This window comes from Cryptomeria japonica, chromosome 3 (assembly GCF_030272615.1).
Source record: "Cryptomeria japonica chromosome 3, Sugi_1.0, whole genome shotgun sequence".
NCBI classification, from domain to species: domain Eukaryota; kingdom Viridiplantae; phylum Streptophyta; class Pinopsida; order Cupressales; family Cupressaceae; genus Cryptomeria; species Cryptomeria japonica.
Window position 1 is genome coordinate 685,782,795 of NC_081407.1, and position 11,689 is coordinate 685,794,483.

Genomic DNA, 11,689 nt, shown 5'->3' on the forward strand with positions numbered 1-11,689 from the left:
CTGAAGGCAAACCCCCAATCCCAACACTTTTCCCTCTCTTTTTTGTGTGTAGGTTGCAAGTGCGCAACTGTACTTTCGAATTTGGACTCCATTTGTAGAGGCGAAAAAACCCTTTTCGTTTTGCAGATTTTTCGGAGGACCGTGTACATTCCCGCCATGGTCCGAACAACTTTTCCTCAAATTTGCAGGGCGGCTTCGACTTGACATATTATTGCTAGATCCAGGTGCACAACTTTATCCTATGCTTGTATCTTGAGTTATAATCAGATCTTTGTCACTTTTCCACTTGGTCATAAGCACATAATTCAATCAATTCAAATCTCAACCTCAGAAGAGGGGATTAACTTACCATTCTTACATCACTCAAAATTCAATCTCCTTTTCTAGAGGTTGAATCTAGTGTATTTTCCCCCCTCTTCCAATGTAATGCATGAAAAGTGTTTGAAGGGGAATCTGAAGTGAAACTTTCATCTCTCCTCGGAGGGAAGAAAATATTTCCTCTAGATCTTCATCATTTACCCTCTTTTTAAATATTACATAGGGTAAGTGCACAAAGATGGTGTGCAAAAAGGGGGGTATAAGTGGACACTTTTTTCTTCTTCTGAAATCAGGTAAACCTGAACTTGGAGGAGAAAGTTGAGAGCCATCCACTCAAGATATGAAGATACTCAAAGAAAAAAGATTATATTACTCTGAATCTAGTTTCCAAACTACTACTTTTTTTCAAAAATGGATAAGATTAAGGGGGTTAAATCCTTCACGCATGAAAAACAAACCCTGATTTTTTCTGAAAAATATAACATAGTGTATGACGTGCACATCAAAAAAGTCATAGTTAGATTTAGTATTTTGATAAATTCTTTGGCAGAAAGATAGTTAAGAGTCAGCACTAGAAGTTATGTATTTTTTTGTAATTTTTTGTTGAGTATTTTTTTTTTAATGATTTTTCCAATCGAGCACATCTTGAAAATCAGGTACCTGTTCGTGCACGAAGCATAATTTGCACCAAAACAATCGAAAATACAATTTTATTTTTTTTAAATTGTAAAGAATCAAGTGAACTACAATAATATATATTTTTAAATTTTTTTGGATAAGTAGATTTAAAGTTATTAAAAACCTGGTACACATATGTCTCTAAGAACTATGGAGACACTGGTAAAATAAATTCAATAATAATTGTTATTGTTGTTCAAATTTAAAACAAATTATATGGTTAGAAAGCTCAGAAGATGGGTGAAAATATGGTGACAATTTTAGAAATACCCACTTGATGAAGTGTAAACCTGATGATGACAAAGTTGAGAAACCAAGTTGATAAAACTAAACATGTCAAAAAGGAGGGAAATGGAAGGAAATTAAACTTCCAACTTGTAGCTTTGTCATCCAAGCCTATTCACAAGCCTAAACAGTCAAAATCATGTATGGGCTTCTTGTACTATAAACAAAACATACGGGGTATTTTTAAAACAAAACCGTGTACGCAGTGTTAAAGTTAGAAACAACGCATACGTGCTTCTGCCCGTGTTTACAATGTGGGTGTGTGCATACATATATGTATACATGTATAATATGTAAAATATGATATTTCATGTATATATGTATATATAATGTGTATATATATAATATAATATATAATATATATATATAATATATAATATATATAATATATAATATATAATATATATAATATATAATATATAATATATAATATATAATATATAATATATATAATATATTATATATTATATAATAATATATAATATATTATGTATATATACACACATATGTGTGTATGTATGTGTATTGCCTTTTGATATTTTATGTGTATTATATGTATACATGTATGAAAATATATTAATATATATTGTCTTTTGATATCTTATTGTACTGTATTGTATTCCTTTCTCTCTCTCTCTCAATTTCTCTCAAGACCCCACATAACACCTAATGACCTCTTCAGACCATGTATGACATCTCAAGGGGTCAAATGGTGTCTTAAGGAGTCATATGGTATTGGAACACATGTGTGGCTCAATTAGGACCCCACGTGACCCCCCTAATGACATCAAGTGACAAGTCTTCCTCTCCCCCCATCTCTCTCTCTCTCTCTCTCTCTCTCTCTCTCTCCCTCCCCAATTAAATATTAAGGCCCTGCACCATACAACATTAATTAATTTAATAACAATAATTAGATAAATAGTAATAATAAATGAATAATAAACAATAATAAATCTAAAAGGTTCAATTATCTCTCTCTCTCTCTCTCTCTCTCTCTCTCTCTCTCTCTCTCTCTCTCTCTCTCTCTCTCTCTCTCTCTCTCTCTCCCTCCCCAATTAAATATTAAGGCCCTGCACCATACAACATTAATTAATTTAATAACAATAATTAGATAAATAGTAATAATAAATGAATAATAAACAATAATAAATCTAAAAGGTTCAATTAAATAAATAAATAAAATAAACATTAATTCCCAATAAATAAATATCAGTAAATAAGTAAATAAATATTAGACCCTCAAATCACAATAATATTAAATCAAAAAATAAATATAAAATAAATTACCAAATGAAAATAACACATTAATTTAATTTAATTACATTTGTAAACTATACAATAAAATTAATTATTAATTTAATAAATAACATGCACACAAGATAACCCGATAAGGGTCCAATCACAACCACAAGACAATCCTAACCACTAACTTGCACCACAACACAAAACCGACAAGGTGAACAACTTAAGCCTAGAGTATGAGAGGGAAACACATGCCATCTCCAACAACTTGCCATTGGGATAAAGACACGCTCAGACTTGTGGAACCAAGTGGAGTCGATGTCTGGCACCTGCAAACTTGCAATCACCACTAAACACAATAAACCACATATATGGGAAAAACCTTGGTGAGAAATGCTACTGGAGACTATTGCTCCAATCCAGCCTCACAAGTGAAACAATGAATTACAAAAATTTAGGACACCAACCCAAGGAGCACCAACCCTTGCACCAAGCTCCAACTTGGCAATGTATATTGAAATACAATTTTGATATAGTTATAGCTTCCGGTTGCAAATGAGTTCTGCAACACTTGATCAAATAGGTTTTTGTCGGTTAACAGTCTTCTCTTCTTCACTAGATCTCACACTGCCGGTTATTAGATTACTCTCTCCGATTCTTGACCTTTCTTCTTTCTCTCTTAGCCTCGCAACCCACTATGTCACACCTGGATGCCTTTTTAATCAATCACACCTCACCGGTTAGCTCAACTATTAGACCTGCAACAATTTACCAGTACTCTATCAGTGCCGGTTAAACCCTCTCACTGATTTGCTTGCTCACTCACTCTACAACTTTCTTAGAATAAATTCTAAGGGAAATGATCCTTCTCTGCACTCAAGCTCTCTTCACTCTTCTTCTTCTCCTCAAGAATCAATCATTTTGTTTCGTGCTCATCTATTTATATTCGTGGATTCTCACCAAGAACACATTCAGAGGTTTTACCTTCTCCAACTCGATCCAAATCCGATTTGATTTGATTTTCTTTTCCAAGGATAATATTTTCATGACATAGAACAATCACCAACAAAGCTTCACATTCCAATGTGCATTTTCTAAATCTAGAGGTCTGCACCATGCTTTTCTGCTTTTCTCTATCATTCATCATTAATGGCTTTGTTGTTTCCTTCACCAATAGGGTACAAAGATCAAATCTTCTTACAGGATCAGTTTAATTGCTTGCCAACTTTCCTTCCTCAAGCCACAATCCTCTGGCATCCTCCATGACTTGTGGGTCCTTCATAAAAGTTGACCTAGTCACTGACGTGTTACATCGATGCACACTCCATCAACCTGTGTAATATCACCACTTGGCATCTAGCTGTCATGCTTGTCGACATCCACCTCTGCTTGGATTCCTGTGTTAGTTTGAAATTATTTGTTGACAAAGGTTGACTACCAGCTCAGTTCACCTTACTGGTATGACCAACAAACATCCTTTGTACTGACATCATATCCTCTTGATAATTCATCTTGCTTTCCAGTATGGCTTCATGCCATCTTCTATGTTCTACTCACTGGGTGTTGTTGTGATTCCTCTAACATTTCGCCTCTTCATCACAAACAAACATCCAACCTTAATCCCAGTTTTTTCCTTACTGGTAAGCCTTCTTTACCGGTAGATGACATAATTCATGTGTACCGGTAGCCTTCCTCCTGTCTGCTCACACACATGTAGATTGCCCTCACATGTCTTTCTCTTCTTATACCAATCACCACTTCTTCCTTATCGGTGACCTTTCCAAACCAGTTGACATCAATGACAACTTAATGGAAATAATGCCAACAATCTTCCCCTTTGGCATTGATGTCAACTTACTACAAGACTTCATATCGATAGATTTCTCCCCCTTTGACACAATGACAAAGGGTGTTGTACACTCCCCCTTATATTGAAATACAATTTTGATATAGTTATAGCTTCCGGTTGCAAATGAGTTCTGCAACACTTGATCAAATAGGTTTTTGTCGGTTAACAGTCTTCTCTTCTTCACTAGATCTCACACTGCCGGTTATTAGATTACTCTCTCCGATTCTTGACCTTTCTTCTTTCTCTCTTAGCCTCGTAACCCACTATGTCACACCTGGATGCCTTTTTAATCAATCACACCTCACCGGTTAGCTCAACTATTAGACCTGCAACAATTTACCAGTACTCTATCAGTGCCGGTTAAACCCTCTCACTGATTTGCTTGCTCACTCACTCTACAACTTTCTTAGAATAAATTCTAAGGGAAATGATCCTTCTCTGCACTCAAGCTCTCTTCACTCTTCTTCTTCTCCTCAAGAATCAATCATTTTTGTTTCGTGCTCATCTATTTATATTCGTGGATTCTCACCAAGAACACATTCAAAGGTTTTACCTTCTCCAACTCGATCCAAATCCGATTTGATTTGATTTTCTTTTCCAAGGATAATATTTTCATGACATAGAACAATCACCAACAAAGCTTCACATTCCAATGTGCATTTTCTAAATCTAGAGGTCTGCACCATGCTTTTCTGCTTTTCTCTATCATTCATCATTAATGGCTTTGTTGTTTCCTTCACCAATAGGGTACAAAGATCAAATCTTCTTACAGGATCAGTTTAATTGCTTGCCAACTTTCCTTCCTCAAGCCACAATCCTCTGGCATCCTCCATGACTTGTGGGTCCTTCATAAAAGTTGACCTAGTCACTGACTTGTTACATCGATGCACACTCCATCAACCTGTGTAATATCACCACTTGGCATCTAGCTGTCATGCTTGTCGACATCCACCTCTGCTTGGATTCCTGTGTTAGTTTGAAATTATTTGTTGACAAAGGTTGACTACCAGCTCAGTTCACCTTACTGGTATGACCAACAAACATCCTTTGTACTGACATCATATCCTCTTGATAATTCATCTTGCTTTCCAGTATGGCTTCATGCCATCTTCTATGTTCTACTCACTGGGTGTTGTTGTGATTCCTCTAACATTTCGCCTCTTCATCACAAACAAACATCCAACCTTAATCCCAGTTTTTTCCTTACTGGTAAGCCTTCTTTACCGGTAGATGACATAATTCATGTGTACCGGTAGCCTTCCTCCTGTCTGCTCACACACATGTAGATTGCCCTCACATGTCTTTCTCTTCTTATACCAATCACCACTTCTTCCTTATCGGTGACCTTTCCAAACCAGTTGACATCAATGACAACTTAATGGAAATAATGCCAACAATCTTCCCCTTTGGCATTGATGTCAACTTACTACAAGACTTCATACCGATAGATTTCTCCCCCTTTGACACAATGACAAAGGGTGTTGTACACTCCCCCTTAGGCTGCTACCAGTGATTGCAGTCGGTACTAAGATGTGGTTCAAGAGTTATAGATGCTGCTATAAACTCCCCTTGAACCATATAAATCCTTCCTTTCTCAAGTGCATAAGGTAGGTGACACAACTCCCAACTTGTGTCTCAGGTACTCAAAAGTGCTTACCGATAATGGTTTGGTAAAAATGTCTGCTACTTGTTCTCTAGTAGGGACATAGTCTATCTTTACTTCCTATCCTTCAACCTTCTCTCTGAGGAAATGATACTTAATAGCTATATGTTTTGTCCTCGAATGCATCACCAGTTTCTTTGATATGTTGATGGCACTTGAATTATCACACCAGATGAGAATAGGATCAGCAATGTCCACCTGTACGTCCTTGAGGATTTTCTTAATCCAAAGCACCTAAGAGCAACATGTAGCAATATCAATGTATTCTACTTCAGTAGTTGATAGGGAGATGAAATCCTACTTCTTGCTATGCCATGAGACCAATCGGTCACCTAGGAAGAATGCACCACCACTTGTTCTCTTTCGGTCGTCAATGCAACCTGCCCAACCAACATCAGTGTATGCTTCCAATATGAATTCCCCTTGTTTAGGGTACCACAATCCATAACTAAGTGTTCCTTGTAGGTACCTAAAAATTCTGCTAACTGCATTCATATGTGACTGCTTTGGTGCAGCTTGAAATTTAGCCACCATGCATACTACTTGCACTATATCTGGTCTAGAGGCAGTTAGATACAATAGGCTGCCTATCATGGATCTATACAATGTTTGATCCACCACCGATGATTCATCATTCTTGCTTAATTTTCTTTCAGTCACCATGGGGGTACTTACCAGTTTACAATCCTCCAGTTGAAATTTCTTCAACATATCCTTTACATACTTGGTTTGTGAGATAAAGATTCCCTTATCTTGTTGTAATATCTGCAAACCAAGAAAGTATGTCAATTCACCAAGCATTGACATCTCAAATTCTGACTGCATCTGATCAGAAAATTCCTTGCAAAGGGTGTCTTTGTTGCCTCCAAAAATAATGTCATCTACATACACAACCACAATGATCATGTGGTTTCCATCTTTCTTTATATATAAATTATTGTCAACACTTCCCTTTTTGAATCCTTGATCCTTTAGGTATTGATCCAATCTTGAATACCATTCTCTAGGAGCTTGCTTTAAGCCATACATGGCCTTCTTCAAGCGACACACAAAGGTCTCATCATCATGTAGCAGAAACCCTTCCGGTTGCTCCATGTACACTTCTTCCAAATTCCCATTTAGGAAGGCAAATTTCACATCCATCTGATATACTTTATAACCCTTGTAGGCAGAAAAGGCTAGAAACATCCTAATTGCTTCTAATCTAGCTACCAGTGCAAATGTTTCTTCAAAATCAATTCCCTCTACCTAAGAGTATCCTTTGCACACCAGTCTAGCTTTATGCCTAACAATTTTACCTTCTTTATTCATTTTATTCGGGTAGACCCATTTGGTGCCAATGATGTTCTTGTCTTCTGGTCTAGGGACTAGTTCCCAAGTCTTGCTCTTCTCAATTTGTTGCAGTTCTTCTTTCATGGCATCCATCCATTCTTGTATTTTGCTGGCCTCATTGAATGTTTTAGGTTCTACTTTAGTCATGAGGTAGAAGTTGACTTGTTCATCGTTTCGGGTAAGTCTTCTTCTAGTCTACACACCATCACTCTTATTTCCTAGAATTTTCTCTTCTAGGTGATTCAACTACACATACCGGTTGGGAGTCTTCTTGGATACTTCTTTTGGTTCATTGTTTGACTGAGCTTCCTCACCTTCATCACTAGAATCATCATACCACTTCACTTGTGATTGACTTCCTTTGTGTATATCCTCATCAACTTTTACATGCACACTCTCAAAGACTCTTCTTAGTCTTTTGTTGTAGCATTTGTAGGCCTTGTTGTTAGATGAGTATCCAAGGAAGATTCCTTCATCACTCCTGGAGTCAAAACTACCTAGAGTGTCCATATCTCTCTTGATAAAACACTTGCTTCCAAATACTTTGAAGTATTTGACTGATGGCTTTCGGTCATACCAGAACTCATAAGGTGTCATTTTGCTATTTGTTTTTAGTTGAACCCGGTTCACGGTATATGTAGCAGTATGAACAATTTCCTTCCAATAGGTGTCTGGCAGACTGGCCTCATTTAACATGGTTCTGGACATCTCCTTGACTGTCCTGTTCTTCCTTTCTACTACACCATTTCATTGTGGTGTTCTAGGGGCTGAGTATTTCCTTCTAATTCCATGTCTTTCACAATAATCTTCAAATTCATTTGATGTGAACTCTCCACCCCGGTCTGATCTTAGGCATTTTAGCTTGCACCCACTTTCCTTCTCCACCATCTTCCTAAAGATCTTGAATCTTTCAAATGCTTGTGACTTATCTTGCAAGAAAGTGACCCATGTCATTCTTGAATACTCATCAATAAAGAGCATAAAATATATTTCACCAGCAAGAGCTCTTGTCCTAGTTGGACCACATAGATCTGTAAGTACAATTTCAAGTGGTCTTGACGTGTTGTGCTCTTTTGTCCTGAAGCTCACCTTAGTCTGCTTCCCTTTCACACATTCATCACAACAAGCTTGAACTTCTTGAGTTCTCTTCTTGTTTTACTCAGCTCCTCAAGAGCACTTATAAGCTCACCTTCTAGATCCACTTCGGCCTCAATGTCTTCTTCTTCCTCATCTTCACCAACCGGTTCATCAAGTGCCATAAAGAGATTAACTTCTCTGCCATTCTCATGGTAGTCATCTTCTAATGCACTTTCTTCATCTGTGGTGTCATCCTCAATAGTGTATAGGATGTTCTACTTCTGGTAGCCTCTTCTTCCTTGCTAGTAGACATTTCTTTCTTTGTCTTTACCAACAGATCTACTAAAGCTTCTTGACTCATCTCCATCAGTTTCATTGTAAGAACATTTTATAGCAAAGTGTCCAATTTTACCATAGTTGAAACATTTAAGTGGTAACTTTCCTTTATACTTGTCGGATCCTCTTTCGAGATTTTTGACAAAGTTTTCTACCTCTGCATCAGAGTCTTCACTGCATCCTTTATGAGCAACCACTTATTTTCCCTTCTTGGTGGAATTGAACACTGCCTCTTTCCTTGAGGATGTATCACCGGTTGTTCTCATTTCATAGGTCGTCAGTGAGCCAAATAGCTCATCTATTGTGAAGGTCTTCAAATCCTTGGCTTCTTCTATGGAAGGCACCTTAGTATCAGACTTAGGTGTGAGAGATCTAAGTACCTTCTTGACAAGAATCTCATCTGCAATTTCTTCTCCATGTCCTTTGATGGTGTTCATAGTTTCATCAAATCTGTGAAGGTAGTCTGCAATCTTTTCTTCATCCTTCATCTTGATGCCTTCAAACTGACTCCTTAGAGCTTGCAACTTGGCCTCTTTGCATTTTGCACCTCCTTCAAATAACCTCTGTATTTTATCCCAAGTCTCCTTGGCGGATGCATAGTGCATGACCTTGACAAACTCATTATTAGTCAACCCTCTCAATATATCATGTTTAGCCTTTGCATTGTTCTTATACTCCTTCTTGGCATCCAGATCAGTGGGAGGAACACTAGGGACAACATACCCATTCTTGACAGATATCCACACATCAAAACCAAGGGAGGAAATATAGGTCTCCATTCTTCTACTCCAGAAGGCATAGTTGGGTCCATCAAACATGGGGGCTTTTGAGGAGGCAGACTCATTTCTTGCAATTGTGTTGTAAGTCTAGAATCTACCCAATATTTAATCAATTGGGAACCTAGGATCTGATACCAATTGTTCAACACAATGTACCACTGAGAGGGGGTGAATCAGTGGTTCCTAAATTCTTTTCCTTTTTAAAAACAACCTAAGAATAACAATTATTATCCTAAGCACTAAACAGTCAAATCGGTAAGACAAATGAGGATACCAAAAGAGATAAACACACAAATACAACCCACAATACCAAATGTACGAGGAAAACCCAATATGGGAAAACCTTCGGTGAGAAATGCTACCGGAGACTACTGCTCCAATCCAGCCTCACAAGTGAAACAATGAATTACAAAAAATTAGGGCACCAACCTAAGGAGCACCAACCCTTGCACCAAGCTCCAACTTGGTGATGTATATTGAAATACAATTTTGATACAGTTATAGCTTTTGGTTGTAAATGAGTTCTGCAACACTTGATCAAATAGGTTTCTGTCGGTTAACAATCTTCTCTTCTTCACTGGTTCTCACACTGCCGATTATCAGATTACTCTCTCCGATTATTAACCTTTCTTCTTTCTCTCTTAGCCTCACAACCCACTATGTCACACCTGGATGCCTTTTTAATCAATCACACCTCACCAGTCAGCTCAACTGTTAGACCTGCAATAGTTTATCGGTACTCTATCACTGCAGGTTAAACCCTCTCACCGGTTTGCTTGCTCACTCACTCTGCAAATTTCTTAGAATAAATTCTAAGGGAAATGATCCTTCTCTACACACAATCTCTTTTCACTCTTCTTCTTCTTCTCCTCAAGCATCAATCATTTCTATTTTGAGCTCATTTATTTATATTCGTGGATTCCTGCCAAGAACACATTCAAACACTATTGTGTTAGATTTTACCTTCTCCAACTCGATCCGAATCCGATTTGATTTGATTTGATTTTTCAGGGATAATATTTTCATGACATAGAACAATCACCTACAAAGCTTCGCATTCCAATGTGTGTTTTCTAAATCTGGAGGTATGCGCCATGCTTTTTTTCTTTTCTTTGTCATTCGCCATTAATGGCTTTGCTATTTCCTTCACTAATCGGGCACGAAGATCAAATCTTCTTGCAGGATCAGTTAAGTCACTTTCCAGCTTGCCTTCCTCGAGCCGCAATCCTCTACCATCCTACGTGACTCATGGGTCCTTCATAAAAGTCGACCTGCTCACTGACTTGTTACGTTGATGCACACTCCACCGACTTGTGCAATATCACCACCTGACATCCAGTTGTCACGCTTGTCGACATACACCTTTGCTTGGATTCCTATGTCAGTTTGACATTCTTTGTTGACAAAGGTTGACTACCGGCTCAGTTCACCTTATCGGTATGACCAACAAACATCCTCTGTATCGACAACACATCCTCTTGATAATTCATCTTGCCTTTCGGTATGGCTTCATGCCATCCTCTCTGTTCTACTCACTGGGTGTTGTTGTGATTCCTTTAACATTCCACCTCTTCATCACAAACAAACAACTAACCTTCATCCTAGTTTGGGCCTTACTGGTAGGCTTTCTTTACCAGCAGATGACACACTTCATGTGTACTGGTAGCCTTCCTTCTGTCTACTCACTCATATGTGGATTGCCATCATATGTTTTTCTCTTCTTATACCTGTCACCACTTCTTCCTTACCGGTGACCTTACCAAACTAGTTGACATCAATGACAACTTAATGCCAATAATGCCAACATAGATTAAGACCATCAACAAGGAGAACAACAAAATCCATAATAGCATGAATCTTCTTCCTACAAGTCCTCAATACTATATTCAAGACTTAATCATATGAGAAAACATGATGCAAAATAATGAATGCATTTGATAACTAGGTGAGCAATATCTCTCAGATTTGCTTGTCGAGTAGATGAGGAGTGGAAACAATATTGTCTTGTTCTCACAATAAAGCTTATAATAATGCAACCATTCCTCTCTTTAGGTCCATAATGGATTTACATCCATAACTAGTTGTAGGATCCTTAGTCTTTTTGTTGAACTTCTCATCAAAGAGTAACCA